Below are 17024 nucleotides of genomic sequence, written 5' to 3' on the forward strand. Positions count from 1 at the left end.
TTTGTTAATTGAAAAATTTAGAAATGAAAATGACTAAATAATAGTTAAAAATTGTTTTTCATAATAGGACAAACGCAATTAATGATCGAACAAACGTTTATAGATAATTATAAACCAAATATGATAGAATAAAATTATAATTTGCATAGGGGGGGCTAACTAAACAATCAATTTTTATTTAATTTTTTATAAATAAACAAAATTAGGACAAACAATTATTAATGACGAACATTCAAAGACAAACGACGGACAACCGATTTATGATAATCAAATTCTAAAAAAGTGTCAAAAAAAATTTGAAAGGGGCCAACTTCAAGGAGCCAGCCGCAACTGGACACCAAGTCGGCCGCCAACAGTTGGTACCTCCAATAGTTGATAGACATTTTCAGCTCCCTTAACTTGGCACCTCAAAATTAATTTTTTAGATTTTTTTATAAACAAATCAATTGTCCGTCCAATGTCCGTCAATGTCCGATAAAATTTTTTATTTCTCCGATAATTGTTTATTTTTAAAAAATTAAACAAATTTTTGTTCTTAAGTTGGCACTCACTCTCTCTAATCGAATGGTTTTTTTTTAATTTGATAGATTAATTTTTTTTTATTGATTGTCCGATTGATAATATTATTTGTCCGATCGTTTTTCTATTTTAAATTAATTTTTTAGTGGAATTAATTTTTTAATTAGTAATTACCAATGCGCATGCGCAAAAGTAAAACAGCTTTGAGACAGCCGCCATATTTGTTTATATCTTATCAGTGGTTGTACTCCAATATCGGAGTAATTATTATGGAGATACCTCTACCCTCCACAGTAGTTATACATGTTTACATAAGTATAATGTTATCTATCAGCAATGAGAAGTGAAAGGTAAGAGTTAAAAAATTAAAATTCGATTGAACACAAGTCCTTTTTCAAGTGAGGTAAAAGCTGTGAAACTACCATGCCTTTGAGCCTTCAGAAGGGCTACACAATTCTTTGTAGTATTCGTTTACCTTCTTTACTGTTTATATACTTTTTAGCAGCAAATGGCCGACGACTGAACCAGAAGCATTGATTGCCGGTGAGAAAAATTCATAATAAATATTCAAATTAATATGACATTTATATTTAATAACAATATAAAAAAATCTAAACCTGCATGTTTTAGTTATTATAAAAATGGCCTGTGTCGAGAGGGCGATAACTATCGGTATCGATGTTCAAATCAGCAGTCTGGAGCTGAGCAGGATGAAATGACTGATGCAGATGACTCGGACAATAATACCAGCGAACAGGGAACCTCATCAGTTCCTTGTCGTTTTTACAAATGAGGAACCTCTAAGTTTGGCAATCGCTGTTATATCCACACAGCCTCGACTAGTAATCGCAGTGATGATCAAGAATTAAATTCTGGACAAAACTCTGGTCTATCTGTCGTAGTATCGTCACTTACTGACACAGGTCACTCATCATCGACGGCTTTTCCTCCAGTCGTCACTCCAGATAAATCGTAAGTAATTTTTTTTTAATTATAATCTTATATTTATTAATATCAAGGTTTAATTTCAAGGTTTTTTTTATTTTGACAGAAATAAGAACAAGTATGAACCAAACGAATGGGTCAAAGCACCAAAATTTGTACCGACCACATTGGCAGCCATTAATTGTGCTTTAAATTACGACGACATTGATAATGACATCGATATGTTGTCATTTAAAGCCAACAAACCAGAATCGTATGCTAGAACAGTCAACAATTTAGGCCAGACATTGAATCCCGCATCAGAACCTCTCTGTCCTTATACAGAATCAAGTAGAGTTTGCAAAAAACTTGAGTGTCCTTATTTACATGGAGATATTTGCGAGTTTTGCGGTAGTGCTGCTCTTTATCTGTTCAATAAAGAACGTCGACAGCAGCTTATCGGCGTAAGTTTAAATTTTTTATCAACATTTTTTATCTTTTAATTTTATTAGTTAAATATTTAAATCACTAAAGGCCTGCATAAAATAACATGAGGCTGACATGGAACTGTCGTTTGCTGTTCAACGGAGCCGCAGTAAAGCCTGTGGAGTTTGCTTCGAGGTTATTATGGAAAAGACCTCCTGTGAACAGAGAAGATTTGGTATATTACCAAACTGTAATCACTATTTTTGTTTGAATTGCATTAGAAAATAGCGTCATGCTAAACAATTTGATAACCAAATTATACGGTCATGTCCAAAATGCTCGGACTTCGTTTGTCCCTGCATATATTGGGTCGACACTAATGAAGAAAAAGAAAAACTTATCATCAAGTATAAAGGAGCACTGAGGTAATCATTAATTTTTTTTTAATATTTCATATTTAATAAATATATTTTTCGGATAATCTACTTGTTTGGAAAATTTATGACAGTATTGGTTGATTGTCAAAATATTTTATTATAAAAAAAATCTGGGAAACGGTTGACCCTGTAGCCATCCCCGAAACTTCCCGCTGTTTTCGAGCATGTCAATTTTATAATTCGAATTTTTAAATTTTGTTGGCTAAAATTTATTCAACAAATTTCGTTTAGCTCCCAATTAATATCAATTGCAAATAATTTTCTAAAATTCTATATCTCAACGAAATTACGACTACGTTGTCCATTTTTCAATTAAGGTTTTGATTTTTTTTAATTAATTAATAAAATTTTAATACGGTTATGACAGATGGAAGTCATTGTATATTTTTAAAAAGTGGGGGGGGGGGGGGGCACTGTCTGAGAATGCCCTTAAAAATCTAATCAGTTCTAAGTTTTGAGACTTGAGTCTAGATTTTTTATAAATTTTCTATCGATTTTCTCTAGAATTTCTTCGACGGCGATCCACACACACACACACACACACACACACACACACACACACACACACACACACACACACACACACACACACGCGCGCGCGCGCGCGCGTCCATCTGAAAATAGTCTAAATAGCTTCGTAGGGCCTTAAAACGTCGAGATCTGATGAAAACTCGATTTTCGAAAATCATACTGAAGCCAATAACTTCCCTTTTTTAGAAAATTTTCAATTTTCACAGCGAGAAGTTGAAACAAATGTTCCAGTCCGCTTTCTTAAAATTTTAGAATTTTTATGTCTCGTTCGCCCTCTCTCCTTTTCTTGTCAATTATTAAATATTTTATTTATTGTCTCTACATTTAATTTAACAGCCAGAAAGATTGTAAGTACTTCAACAAGGGCCAAAGAAAATGTCTCTTCGACAACAAATGCTTTTATCTTCATGCCTTACCTGACGGAACTAAAACAGACGTTGGTCCTTCAGCACGTCAAGCTTCTCATTCTAGCGGTGAAATTGATTTCCTTCAGGTACAACGACTTATTTATCATTTTTTTATATTAATATATTTATTAAATAACTAAATTATTTATTTTAGCAATTAATATTATGGAATTTTCTCGAAGAAAGAGACAATCGCTGAATCTATATAGATGATCATGACGAAGTTGTCGTCGTGTACTCAGATTCCGAAGATTGCGTCTGGTAAAAATATTTTTGTCCTTTTATGATTTAATAATTAAAAAAAAATGAACCATAAATTTTTTATTTCCACGCAAATTAATAATAATTATTAAAAATAGTAGACATAAAAAATATTCAAAAAATTTAAGTTTTGTGATGTATATAAAAAAAAATTCTTTTTCTTTTTCATATAGATTTCCAAGACAAGTCACAATGCATTAATCGGCTTTATAAGTTTTTTACAATTATATTCCGATAAATATTATACTTTTTTGGCTTTACAAAAAAGATGTAATAGATAATATGATAGCAAAAAAAAATTTAAAGGTTGTCGGGTAAAAAAATAATAAAAATAACAATAAATATGTTATTGCTAAAGTGCGTTAATTACGAGTGTAATGTACATTAATTTAATAGCGAAAACATTGTTATTATTGATTATTATTTTTGAATTTAAATGACATCTCAATATTGGCATATAATTAATAAGTCATAGGCAAAATACTAAATACTTATTAAAGTGGTTTGAATTTTTTTTTGCTCACTCATTATCATTGTTTATTTTTTACAATAAAAACACTTTTTTTTTTCATAATGTTATATTGTGTATCTGTTAAAATTAGTTTTTAAATGATTGATTAGAAGAAAAAAACATAAATTAAAATAATATCCTACTAAAAAAAATCTTGTTATTTCTTAGCATATTTTTTATTACGTATAAAAAAAAATCTTATATATTTTATTATGCGTTTGTTTTAATTTTGGTTTAGTTTTTTACAATTCTTATCATTGAAGTAGTCCTATAGAAAATTAATTTAATTGGTTTTTTTTTTCAGGTTAATCTGGTGAGATTGACAATGATCTCGGATCCGTACTCCATTATCAAGTCTCCGTTTAAAAAAAAAATAAAACGCCAGATATATATATATATATATTTTTTTTTTTTTGATAGGTACGAAAATATTCGTTGAAATTTTTGAGTACTTATTCACGATTTCATGGCATCAAGTACAGAATTACAGTATGATCTAATATTATATATTATTGCTTATTGATTATTTTTTTTTACGTGGTCAATTATTTGTGCACTAGTAAGTGTGTACTTAACTAATATTTTGAGTTATCTACGATTTAGCAGCTATAAGATTACGATGGAATACATGGCAGAAAAAAGCTATTAGGATAATTCGTATGTACTTATAATGTGCTTTTTATTTTTTTGTTATAAATTTATCGAATAATGTATTAATTTTTATAAAAAATTTGCCAGGAAAATACAATAACATTAAAGAAGAATATTATCAACGAAAAGAGCTTTCTAGAATACTAGCTATACGTATTTCCACGATGCCTGGAGTAAATATTGATATTTTTATTCCATAAAACAAAAAATTCTAATAAAAAGTAGAAAATATAAATTTTGTAAGAATCTGTCTATCACAACTTAAAAATACCATTTCTTTCCATTTTTTAAATTAATAAGTATGATGATATAATGCTAAATTACGTAACTGCAAAACGTAATATAAATTATCGTAAATAAGTTATTTAAAATATTTTATTGCATTCAAAAAAATATGTGTTCACATTTCATTTTCATTAGCTTATAAAATATTAGTATCGTTGGTTCAAAATTTTTTATCTACTAAATATATTTATTAAATAATTTATAGATTTTGTTTTCGAAGAAAATTTGATATAACTATTACAAATAAGACTTTACCTATTTATATAAATATTTAAGCTTTTCTAAAAAAACATTCATATTTTATGTCACTCAAACTTATTAATACGAGGATTATAAATATATTGTCAAAAAATTATTTTTCGTTAATTTTAATTTACTGAAAAATTATTATTATTATTATTATTATTATTATTTTTTTTTTCATTGTTTATAATTAATTAATAAATAATCTGTCAAATGTTTGTTGTAATTAAAAAGTAAGAACAAAAATAATCATCAGTCGATACGAGAGATTTCAACAATTGTGTATTTTTATGAACATATATGCATTTTTTGATTTTATTATTTTCATTAAACAAATGACAATCAATCGAAGCTTCGCTTTTCTTAAATATCTCTGTTTACCGTATCTACAATTGTTATGAACAAAGCATATAAGTACAAAAAAATAAAGTAAAACACATAAGTACAAAAAAACAAAGCGTATAATTTGTTAAATCTTATTCATTAATAAACTTTTTGCCGCCTTATTTAATGTAATCAAAAAATTTTCTTTAAATTTATTATCTCCATAAATATTCAACACATTATTGTTTGTCTTCAATTATATCGATTCTTCAATTATTAACAAAATTCTAATCGAAAATATTTTAGTTATAACCATTATTCAACAGATTTTAAGAATCTATATTTTTTAGATTTTAATCGTTAAATTATTGATGGGGCGTCAACGATATGTATTTGTTGAGTCTGCAATTCAAGTCTTAAAGAAACATATTAAATATTTTATCCCTGACTTACCACTATGGTCTTCGGAAATTTGGCAAATAATATCCGATGAATTAAAAAACAAATGGTCTAGTAATTGTGTTCGTGTTAATGTTCGTCAAGACAGAAAAAAGATTTTAACTATTGTCTGGCAAGAATGTGGTTATTTTTCTCAAAATTCAAATATATCTAATATTAATGATGATAATGAATTGGATAATGACAATCTGAATAAAAGTATTGATAGCGAAAGTAGTAATGATGACGATAAAAATGACATAGATTATGTCAACGAAAATTGGTATTTTCATGATTCTAATGAAATTGAAGATTTTGGTGTGGAGATTTTTAGAGAAGTATGGAATAAAATTATAACAAAAAATATTGACAGCAATGGACATCAGTATATTAAACTATGAAAAAATGTTTGGACAGATATTATTGCATTTGCTTTTTGGGAACAGTACCGCTTGAAATGTAGCTTTATGTTCAAAAAAAGTACTATAAATGAAAATGCAGATAATTATCTTTCCTTTTATAGTTACTGTAAAAGTAAAAAAACTATCTAAGAGAACGCCCAATTTATATATTTATATAGAGCTTGATGTAAAAAAACATGGGGAAACAGAAGGTCGAATGTGTAAATTACGTGAGCTGCCAGTATACTTAAATTTAAAAGCCAATGAATGTGGAGATATTCTTCGTTATCGGTTCGTAGAATATTTTGAGCAATAAATATGTTTTGCATTAAAAGCTTTCATTTAACTTGACTTGTACGTTTGTTCTTGAATTGTGCAATCAATATTTCATTGAAGCTATCAGGCTGAAATTTGTTAGACACGTTTGATAAGAATATATTTTATAGTTAAATAAAAGCTTTTTTTAAATAATTATTTTAGTTATCAGTTTTGTTTTAACAATAATCACTTGTTAAATTTTAGATTATCCGGAGTTGCAGGGTATTCTACTTTCCACTAGATAGCCTATTGCAGAAGAGCATCTGGTTCATGGATATCGTATAATGATAATGCCAAGAAACCTGAATCGGTGGCGGATAGTTTATCAATAACACCTCATGGTGTACTTTACATAAGATCCTAAAATTGTATTATATTGTATATAACAAAGTTGAGAATAATTTTATTTTTATTGATACCTCATTTGTGACAGGGTAATTTTAATAAACAAAATAGTAAATAAATTTGAATTTGAATTTCGTTCCCGCCAATGACCGGCCGATGACCTCGTAAGTTACGAGTAGTATTGCGACTAGTCACCGGGTGTCGCATAGATCACTAAGGCCCGTCCGTTCGTCATTTCCTTAGTCTAAGGTAGTGGGAATAAGTTTCCGGAATGGTGAACGGGAGTGAAATAATATAATGGACTGCGGAACGAGAAGAAAGCAAAAAGAGAGTTGTCGGGACGACAAGTACATCGATAGAAAACATCAGGTAAATAGTGAAGTCCGTCCACGCTTCACGTGGAACGAGGCGATTTTTTAATTCATAATTTTTCCTACTTTAAATTATTAGGCCTTTAGGCCGATAATTATCATAACTAATTATTTAATACATCACTAATACGTACTGTTCATTGACAGGTTATAAAGTAAATTTTTGAGTGGAGAGAGAGAGAGAGGCGCTAAATTTGAGAGGCCCAGAATAGCCAGCAGAACAAAGGCAGCAGCTTTTGGAAAATACGCAGCGCGTCTAAATTTCATAAGGTAAAATTTATAATTGATTAAGGCCTCTAATTTTGAGGGCCGAATTAATTATAAATTAATTACTTAGCATCTTTCTACTGGTTGCGTGAATTAGATTGGTAACTCAAGGCCGTCGCCTAGTTTAGTCACGCGTCTCGCGTTCTCGAAATTTCCGTAGATTCTTTGCCGTGTACTTGTCTTTCTGTTGTAACTCTAAATTTATTTCATTCGAGGCCTCTCGGCTGGAATAAAATAAATTTTCCGCGTAAATTATCCAATAAATAAATTAAAATAAATTCAATATTTTAATAAAAGTATTCAGGCCTGTCGGCCGCTCTAGACAAAATTTGTCCGCATGTAAGATCATAAATTAAGGCCTTGCGACACCAATTGACCGGCCGAATATTCTAGTAAATTTAAGACGTAATTCTAGTCGTTAAATTAGTTATGAAAAATTTATAAAATAATGTTGAAATAATTCTAATTAAAATTATAAAATCAAAAGTAAAACGCTAGACAATTACGGTAAATTTGTGTCGTGTAAAAGTTAAGAAGGATTATTTTGTCAGTAAATTAAATTGAGTAAAAATAATTATCAGAAATAGTGAGTAAATTAATGATACCGATTTTGAAAACAAATATTAATGGGAAAATTTTCAGTGGGAAATTAATTAATTAATAATTAAATTAAAACCTAAATTAATTAATTAATAAATATAATTGAATTAAATAAGACAGTAAAAATTAATAAATGAATTAAATAAATCAAGGTAAATAAGTAAGAATTAATAGTTGTGAAATTTTTATATTGGAGATTTTATTGGTGAAATTTTGTATTGAAAATCAAGTTTATTAATTGAGTAAAAGGAAATGAAGTCATAAATTAAATAGAGTTCAAAGTAGAGTCAATAATTTTAAGTAAAGAAAACTGTGTCTGTGATTTAGGTCCGGTGGACATGATAAGGTTATTTTAAATAATTACACATCCAGGGGATGTTTTTAAATTAAAGTTAAGGCTTACCGTCCAGGGGACGAGATAAATTCAGTGGGTGTGTGGGTGTGGAAATCCGTCCAGGGGACGAGGAAAATTTAGTTTGTCATAAGAATCCGTCCAGGGGACGAGGAAATTTAGTTTGTCATAAGAATCCGTCCAGGGGACGAGGAAATTAGTTTGTCATAAGAATTTTAGTTTGTCATAAGGAATTTAGTTTGTCATAAGGAAATTAGTTTGTCATAGAAAAATATTAGTTTGTCATAAGTATAAGGAAATAATTATTGTCAAAAGGTAATGAATAAAGCAAGGTGCTTAAACTAAATAAAATTTGAATTAACATTATTTCAGCCTACTCTACGATTCCTCTTCTCACTCACAAAATATTACGAACGACCCTGAGTAACAAATTAATTTAAATTAATAAAAATAAAATCCTCCAACATCCGGTTCTGGAAGGCCGAGTCCATCTTCCAGTGGCGCCCTAATATTCGACCATAATACTAGGTGCGACCAGACTTGGCAAGATTAGTCTCTCTGTCATATTTGGCGCCCAACTTTTAAGTATAAAAACCCCCCGTAAAATTTTGTGAGAGTGTTGAGGAGTTGAGATTTGCTGAGGTATTGCAACAAAATTTTTGAAAAATGTGGGACATAAAATCTTGAAATAAATAAAATAAATTAGTAAGGAGGAAAATTTTGAAATTGAAATAAAGTGTGGGATTAAATATATTAATAGATAGAAATTTTGAAATATTATTATGACAAAAATAAAATAAATAAGAGTGATAGAAATATTGAAATATTACTTGAGGATTAAAATCAAATAAAATTACTCATACTAAATTCTCACTAATAAAAGAATTCAAGAGATTAAAACTTAAAATAAAACTATCGAAATATCAAATAAAATTTAGTGTTAGAAATATTTCAAACAGACAACAGTTGATTTTACATTATAATTACTTAATTATTTAATTCATTTATTTTATTAGATTAAAATTAACCGGAAATAGATAAAATAAATTATCGATGAGTCATTAAGAAGCTTATCATAATTTATATAGTAACTTAAAATAAAATAAATTTTAAACTTTACAAAATTAAATTTAATTTACAATAACAAAATAATCCGTCGACAATAGAGAAACAATAGTTTACAATATATTTAGTAGTTTTATAATCCCGATACAAAAGAAAACTTTATCATTCAATATATTTCAATCAACAAAATACGATACAAAATGGATAATCTACTACAACAACACGGACTTATCGATGAAGAAACAAGAAGATCGTCAAATGGTCGTGGTCGTGTACAACAACAATTACCAATTATCAATCCGGGTTTACCACAAATACCAACCGTTTCGTCAACAACATCAACTACGTCTTCAGTAACAACTACTATGAGTACTAGAATAAGTCATCCATCTCAACTACAAAACTTGAACAATCCAAATCCATTGGATAGACAGAACACATTGCCAGCACGCATGGTTGATGATCGTTTTGAGGATGTGGATGAAGCCGCGGGAGGTGATATACCACAAGAATTTCGGGTGATCTTTAATAGAATGGATCTAGCATCTCATCAGGTTCGACAGATGTCATTGGAACAACGTGCAATTAATGAGGACAATTCGCGGTCAATTAATCAACTGACACGCATGCTGGGTGATATGATGAATACACAGAGAGAGCTATTAGACCGGATAACCTCTCGTGATAATTCTTTACGAGGAAGTTCCCCTGTGAATTGGCAGGCAGCTGAATTCCAACTAGGAGGTTCAACCTTTGCCCCGATGGGTCAAGGTTTGGCAGGGGGGAGAGACCATCCAGCTGCATCAAGGCCTCAACCTGATAATCATCAAGAAAGAGCCGAACCAAGTCAAGATATTCCATTGGCTGAAAGAATAAATTTTCTTCAAAATCAATTACAACAGCTACGGTCAACACAACAACGTCAGTCGAGTGGTCCTCAAAATAATTTGGGATCGAGTGGAGGCCCGGTACCCCAGGCCTTTTCTAACATAAGGCCGAGGTCGGCCGCTCCGATCCAAAATTTACAACAAAGTCCATCTGGGTTGTACACAGATGACAGAAGGTGGAAAGGAATCATGCAAAGTCTTAAAATGGGTAATTTATTTTATCCACAAGAAGGAATGTCTGTCAACGAGTTCTTGTTCGCAGTAGAGTCCAGAGCACGCAGAGAGGGTTGGACACAAGATGAATTACTGAAAGCTATGAGCTACATTTTACATGGCACTGCAGCAAGATGGTACGATGCAAATTACAAAGGTTGGACGGATTTTGAACACTTCAAGTCTGAGTTCATTAAAGCTTGTGGAACATCTACAACAGACCATCAAATCATAATGGAAATCAGTAAGCTCCGTATGAAACCTGGGGAAAGCCCAACAGAATTTGTACTAAAAATACAACAGAAATATCAGAGCATGCAGATTCCACCTCCTGTTGATGATCAAGTGGCATGCATCAGAAACCATCTTACTGATGAATTGAGATTACTTGTATTTGCGAGGCCAGTATTTACCTATGAGCACCTGTTTAACGCCTTACACGAAGCAACCAGATGTATTGACGAAGCTCAACAACCAGCTCCAACAGTAAAAACAGTGAAATTCCAGGATAAACCACGATTTGGTTTATTACAATCTACACCAGAGAATCTCAGCCATGAAGAGGATGAATATGAGTTAACAAATTGTAACGTAATGGAGTCGTCTAGTCCATCATCTTATAACAACAAATATGGCGTTCAGACTAGACCAACGAACAATAATTATTCATCATCTTACAATCAAAGACAACAGAACTATTATCGGCCACGTATGAACCAACCTGCGGGTTTTTCAAGTAATTATAATCGATATCCTTCATCACCACCGAGAATTAATCGGCCATGCTTTAATTGTGGGATTCATGGACACATGTTTGAAGTATGTGAGAACCCGAGACAAGATGTTTGCAACTACTGTTTTGAAATTGGTCATCTTAGAAATAATTGTAGTTTGTTGGTTCGAGGTAATAATAATAGTTCACCACAAAATGTACAACAAGACAATCGGGATACGGGTCGTCAAGACAATATAATTAATACTGAAGATGAACGAAAAAACCAGTAAAGCCTGTCCCGAATTCCCCGTCGGCACAGGTTATCCAAGAAGCAAATAAGGGGTTAATAAATGATTTTGGCTGTTTGGAGTCGGGTAAGGCCTCGCCCCGGCCGTCCCACTCTATTTCAAGCCCTCCAGCTTCAATTCCAACATCAACATCAACAGTGGAAAGGTCAACAGACACCATAGACATACATAAAATAATTTCTTGGAGCAAAGCTGACCAGTCTACGAGTATTCAGGAAGTTGTTATTCAATCAGTAAGGATACTTGAAGATCCAAGTTGTATCCCAGAAGGTATAAGAGATATTGAAATGAACTCCAGTTGTAATTTGTTAACATCATCTACAAATTTAGAAGATGAAGAGCTTGAGATTCCGTATGAGGAAGAATTTGATCCAGGTTTTGAACCAGTGGAGGATGTACACGACACGGTCCGGCCGTCTTCTTTGAAATTAGGTCCTCTCGGCCAACTTTCAGAATCCCAGGCCCATCATTCAGTCCAGTCTCGGCCGTTACCTCAAGAATTAGGCTCTTTAGGCCAATCCTTGGAGTCTAAGGCCTCTACACCTATACCATCGACGTCATCTAGAGAAACATTCGTTCCAGAATTACTTCAGAAGAAACCATTATCTTCGGCAATTAAACATCGTCTGGCAGAAAGAAAATCTTCATTCCAGGATCAGGTCCGAGGCCTCCTATCATTACGGCCAGGATTCCTGTATCGCTGTGGATTTTTGGAGTCAAAATTAATGGATTATTGGACACTGGCAGTGAAAGACAAGAAACATATCATAATAAAAACACACAAATTCCTACAGTTAATTTGGGTGACAAAGTCTTCTACACAAATCGTAAACTTAGTAATAAAAGCCAAGGTTATAGTGCGACTTTAGGCAATAAATATCTCGGTCCGGCTATCGTATCAAAAATTGTCAGTCCGTTGGTAGTCGAGTTGAAAAATGATAACGGTAAAATACTCGGTACCCATTATACTCCCGATTTAAAACTCCCTCGCAGAAGCGAACGATTAATTGCTAAGACTAATAATAAAACATAATAATAAATTATAATTAAATCGACTGGGGAAGGATGTTAATGAAATTTTATTTCATTGTCCACAAAAATTAAGATCTTATTAGTTTGGAACACACGGCCGTTTCCTATCCTTAGGACGCCCAGGCCTTCGTGATCATTCGAAACCCGGGTGACAGTCTGGCAGGGGGGAGTGTGACAGGGTAATTTTAATAAACAAAATAGTAAATAAATTTGAATTTGAATTTCGTTCCCGCCAATGACCGGCCGATGACCTCGTAAGTTACGAGTAGTATTGCGACTAGTCACCGGGTGTCGCATAGATCACTAAGGCCCGTCCGTTCGTCATTTCCTTAGTCTAAGGTAGTGGGAATAAGTTTCCGGAATGGTGAACGGGAGTGAAATAATATAATGGACTGCGGAACGAGAAGAAAGCAAAAAGAGAGTTGTCGGGACGACAAGTACATCGATAGAAAACATCAGGTAAATAGTGAAGTCCGTCCACGCTTCACGTGGAACGAGGCGATTTTTTAATTCATAATTTTTCCTACTTTAAATTATTAGGCCTTTAGGCCGATAATTATCATAACTAATTATTTAATACATCACTAATACGTACTGTTCATTGACAGGTTATAAAGTAAATTTTTGAGTGGAGAGAGAGAGAGAGGCGCTAAATTTGAGAGGCCCAGAATAGCCAGCAGAACAAAGGCAGCAGCTTTTGGAAAATACGCAGCGCGTCTAAATTTCATAAGGTAAAATTTATAATTGATTAAGGCCTCTAATTTTGAGGGCCGAATTAATTATAAATTAATTACTTAGCATCTTTCTACTGGTTGCGTGAATTAGATTGGTAACTCAAGGCCGTCGCCTAGTTTAGTCACGCGTCTCGCGTTCTCGAAATTTCCGTAGATTCTTTGCCGTGTACTTGTCTTTCTGTTGTAACTCTAAATTTATTTCATTCGAGGCCTCTCGGCTGGAATAAAATAAATTTTCCGCGTAAATTATCCAATAAATAAATTAAAATAAATTCAATATTTTAATAAAAGTATTCAGGCCTGTCGGCCGCTCTAGACAAAATTTGTCCGCATGTAAGATCATAAATTAAGGCCTTGCGACACCAATTGACCGGCCGAATATTCTAGTAAATTTAAGACGTAATTCTAGTCGTTAAATTAGTTATGAAAAATTTATAAAATAATGTTGAAATAATTCTAATTAAAATTATAAAATCAAAAGTAAAACGCTAGACAATTACGGTAAATTTGTGTCGTGTAAAAGTTAAGAAGGATTATTTTGTCAGTAAATTAAATTGAGTAAAAATAATTATCAGAAATAGTGAGTAAATTAATGATACCGATTTTGAAAACAAATATTAATGGGAAAATTTTCAGTGGGAAATTAATTAATTAATAATTAAATTAAAACCTAAATTAATTAATTAATAAATATAATTGAATTAAATAAGACAGTAAAAATTAATAAATGAATTAAATAAATCAAGGTAAATAAGTAAGAATTAATAGTTGTGAAATTTTTATATTGGAGATTTTATTGGTGAAATTTTGTATTGAAAATCAAGTTTATTAATTGAGTAAAAGGAAATGAAGTCATAAATTAAATAGAGTTCAAAGTAGAGTCAATAATTTTAAGTAAAGAAAACTGTGTCTGTGATTTAGGTCCGGTGGACATGATAAGGTTATTTTAAATAATTACACATCCAGGGGATGTTTTTAAATTAAAGTTAAGGCTTACCGTCCAGGGGACGAGATAAATTCAGTGGGTGTGTGGGTGTGGAAATCCGTCCAGGGGACGAGGAAAATTTAGTTTGTCATAAGAATCCGTCCAGGGGACGAGGAAATTTAGTTTGTCATAAGAATCCGTCCAGGGGACGAGGAAATTAGTTTGTCATAAGAATTTTAGTTTGTCATAAGGAATTTAGTTTGTCATAAGGAAATTAGTTTGTCATAGAAAAATATTAGTTTGTCATAAGTATAAGGAAATAATTATTGTCAAAAGGTAATGAATAAAGCAAGGTGCTTAAACTAAATAAAATTTGAATTAACATTATTTCAGCCTACTCTACGATTCCTCTTCTCACTCACAAAATATTACGAACGACCCTGAGTAACAAATTAATTTAAATTAATAAAAATAAAATCCTCCAACATCCGGTTCTGGAAGGCCGAGTCCATCTTCCAGTGGCGCCCTAATATTCGACCATAATACTAGGTGCGACCAGACTTGGCAAGATTAGTCTCTCTGTCATACATTGTTTGTTAATTAACACTGTTCAAATAATGATTAAATTCTTTAATTCTTTGAATATTTAAAGCCTGTTTTGCACCCTATATCTAAATTTTTCTAATGAACGATAAAAAATCTCATTTATTATGTGCAATTTAATATTCATTTAATGAAAATGCTAATCATAGAGATCAGCCACTCTAAAATTAAATATTCAATTGTATCTGTCGTTAAAAAAAAAAAAAAATAAAATAAAAAAAAAAATGAAAATTAATGAATAAAGTATTTCTTGCACATATGTTTAGTATTTTTTATTTTTAGTATTCAATAATAAGTGCTGTCAAAATCTGTAATAGACAAGAAAAACTGTTCTACATATCTAACAAATTAAGAATTTCTCGAAAATCATAATTAATTATTGTATGCAGCTTGAGGCCAATTAAATTTAGAATGTGGATGAAATGAAAGAAATATTTGTAATTTAAATTTAATTTAGAATTTTTCGGAAATAATAATTAATCATTGTATGCATACAATAATTTCTTAATAATCCCGACAATTTTGAAATTAAATTTTAATTACAACTAATTTTCTTCTATTCTTTCCACACTTTGAATTTAATTGGCCTCGGGCCTCATCCAATAATTAATTATGATTTTCGAAAAATTGTAAATTAAATTTAAATCACAATTTTTTTTTATTCCACCCACTTTAAATTTAATTGGTTTCAGGCCACACACAATAATCAATTATTACTTTCGAAAAGTTGTAAATTATATTTAAATTACAATTATTTTTTTTTTATTTCATCTACATTTTAAATTTAATTGGCCTCAGGCCTCATACGATAATTAATAATTATTTCCGGAAAATTCTAAGTTAGATTTAAATTACAATTATTTGATTTTTATTCTGTCCACACTTCAAATTTTATTGGCTTCAGACTCCATACAATAATTAATTATTAATTCCTAAAAAATCTAAATTATATTTAAATTATAATTATTTTTTTTTATTCTGTCCAAAATTTGAATTTAATTGGCCTCAAGCCTCATACAATAATTAATTATTAATTCCGGAATAATTTTAATTATATTTAAATTACAATTAATTTTTTTTCTCTCTCCACACTTTAAATTTAATTCACCTCAAGCCTCATACAATAATTAATTATGATTTTCGAAAAATTGTGAATTAAATTAAAATCCCAATTTTTTTTATTCCACTCACACTTCAAATTTAATTGGCTTCAGGCCACATACAATAATTAATTATTACTTTCATAAAGTATTAAATTATATTCAAATTACAATTATTTTTTTTATTCTGCCCACAATTTGAATTTAATTGGCCTCAGTCTTTATACAATAATTAAATATTACTTTCAATAAATTTAAAATTAAATTTTGATTGCTATCATTTTTTTTATTCTGTTCCGACTTTAATTTTAATTGGCCTCAAGCCTCATTCAAGAATCAATGATTAATTCCGACCCAATCTAAATTATATTTGAATTACAATTCATTTGTTTCTATTCTTTCCCCACTTCACAATTAATTGGCCTCAGGTCCCATACAATAATTAATCATTATTTTCGAAAAATTTTAAATTTAATTTTAATTACAATTAGTTTTTTTTATTCTCTCCACATGTTAAATGTTATTTCCCTCAGAAAATTGCCAATCGTCTGCTAACTTCAGGATCATCGAATCGAATAATTCGATAAAATCGAATCATGGAAAATTTGAATTACCCGTCAATTTTTAACTTTTTTGAAAGTTTTCGAATTATTTGTAACTTTTCAAACTACTCGATTCGAATCGTGAAAATTTTCATCAGCTTTCAAGTATTCAATTTTTATTTAATAGAGTTTAGTTTTCTAAAGTAACTAAAAATAATTTTGTCGTCGATTTGTGTCAGTTTACCTCTGATAAAAATTTGATGAGAAAAAATATTTCAATTTCCAGCCA

General features: G+C 30.7%; 1 long non-coding RNA gene across 7 annotated transcripts; it reads left to right on the forward strand.

The window, feature by feature from the left end:
* The first annotated feature begins 589 nt into the window (after window positions 1–589).
* Window positions 590–15245, forward strand: LOC103572264 (uncharacterized). Of its 7 annotated transcripts, none has more exons than XR_008404564.1 (11): window positions 590–869; window positions 1022–1062; window positions 1150–1491; window positions 1571–1907; window positions 1978–2294; window positions 3174–3330; window positions 3399–3505; window positions 4321–4673; window positions 4755–4906; window positions 5870–6649; window positions 6881–11790. It is a non-coding gene; the product is annotated as an uncharacterized LOC103572264 (long non-coding RNA). The 7 variants fall into 7 exon arrangements; XR_008404565.1 differs by having other exon boundaries at window positions 1025–1062; XR_008404562.1 differs by having other exon boundaries at window positions 592–1062; window positions 6881–7390; window positions 7540–11790.
* Window positions 15246–17024: the final 1779 nt, after the last annotated feature.

Source organism: Microplitis demolitor, chromosome 1 (genome assembly GCF_026212275.2).
Source record: "Microplitis demolitor isolate Queensland-Clemson2020A chromosome 1, iyMicDemo2.1a, whole genome shotgun sequence".
Classification (NCBI taxonomy): domain Eukaryota; kingdom Metazoa; phylum Arthropoda; class Insecta; order Hymenoptera; family Braconidae; genus Microplitis; species Microplitis demolitor.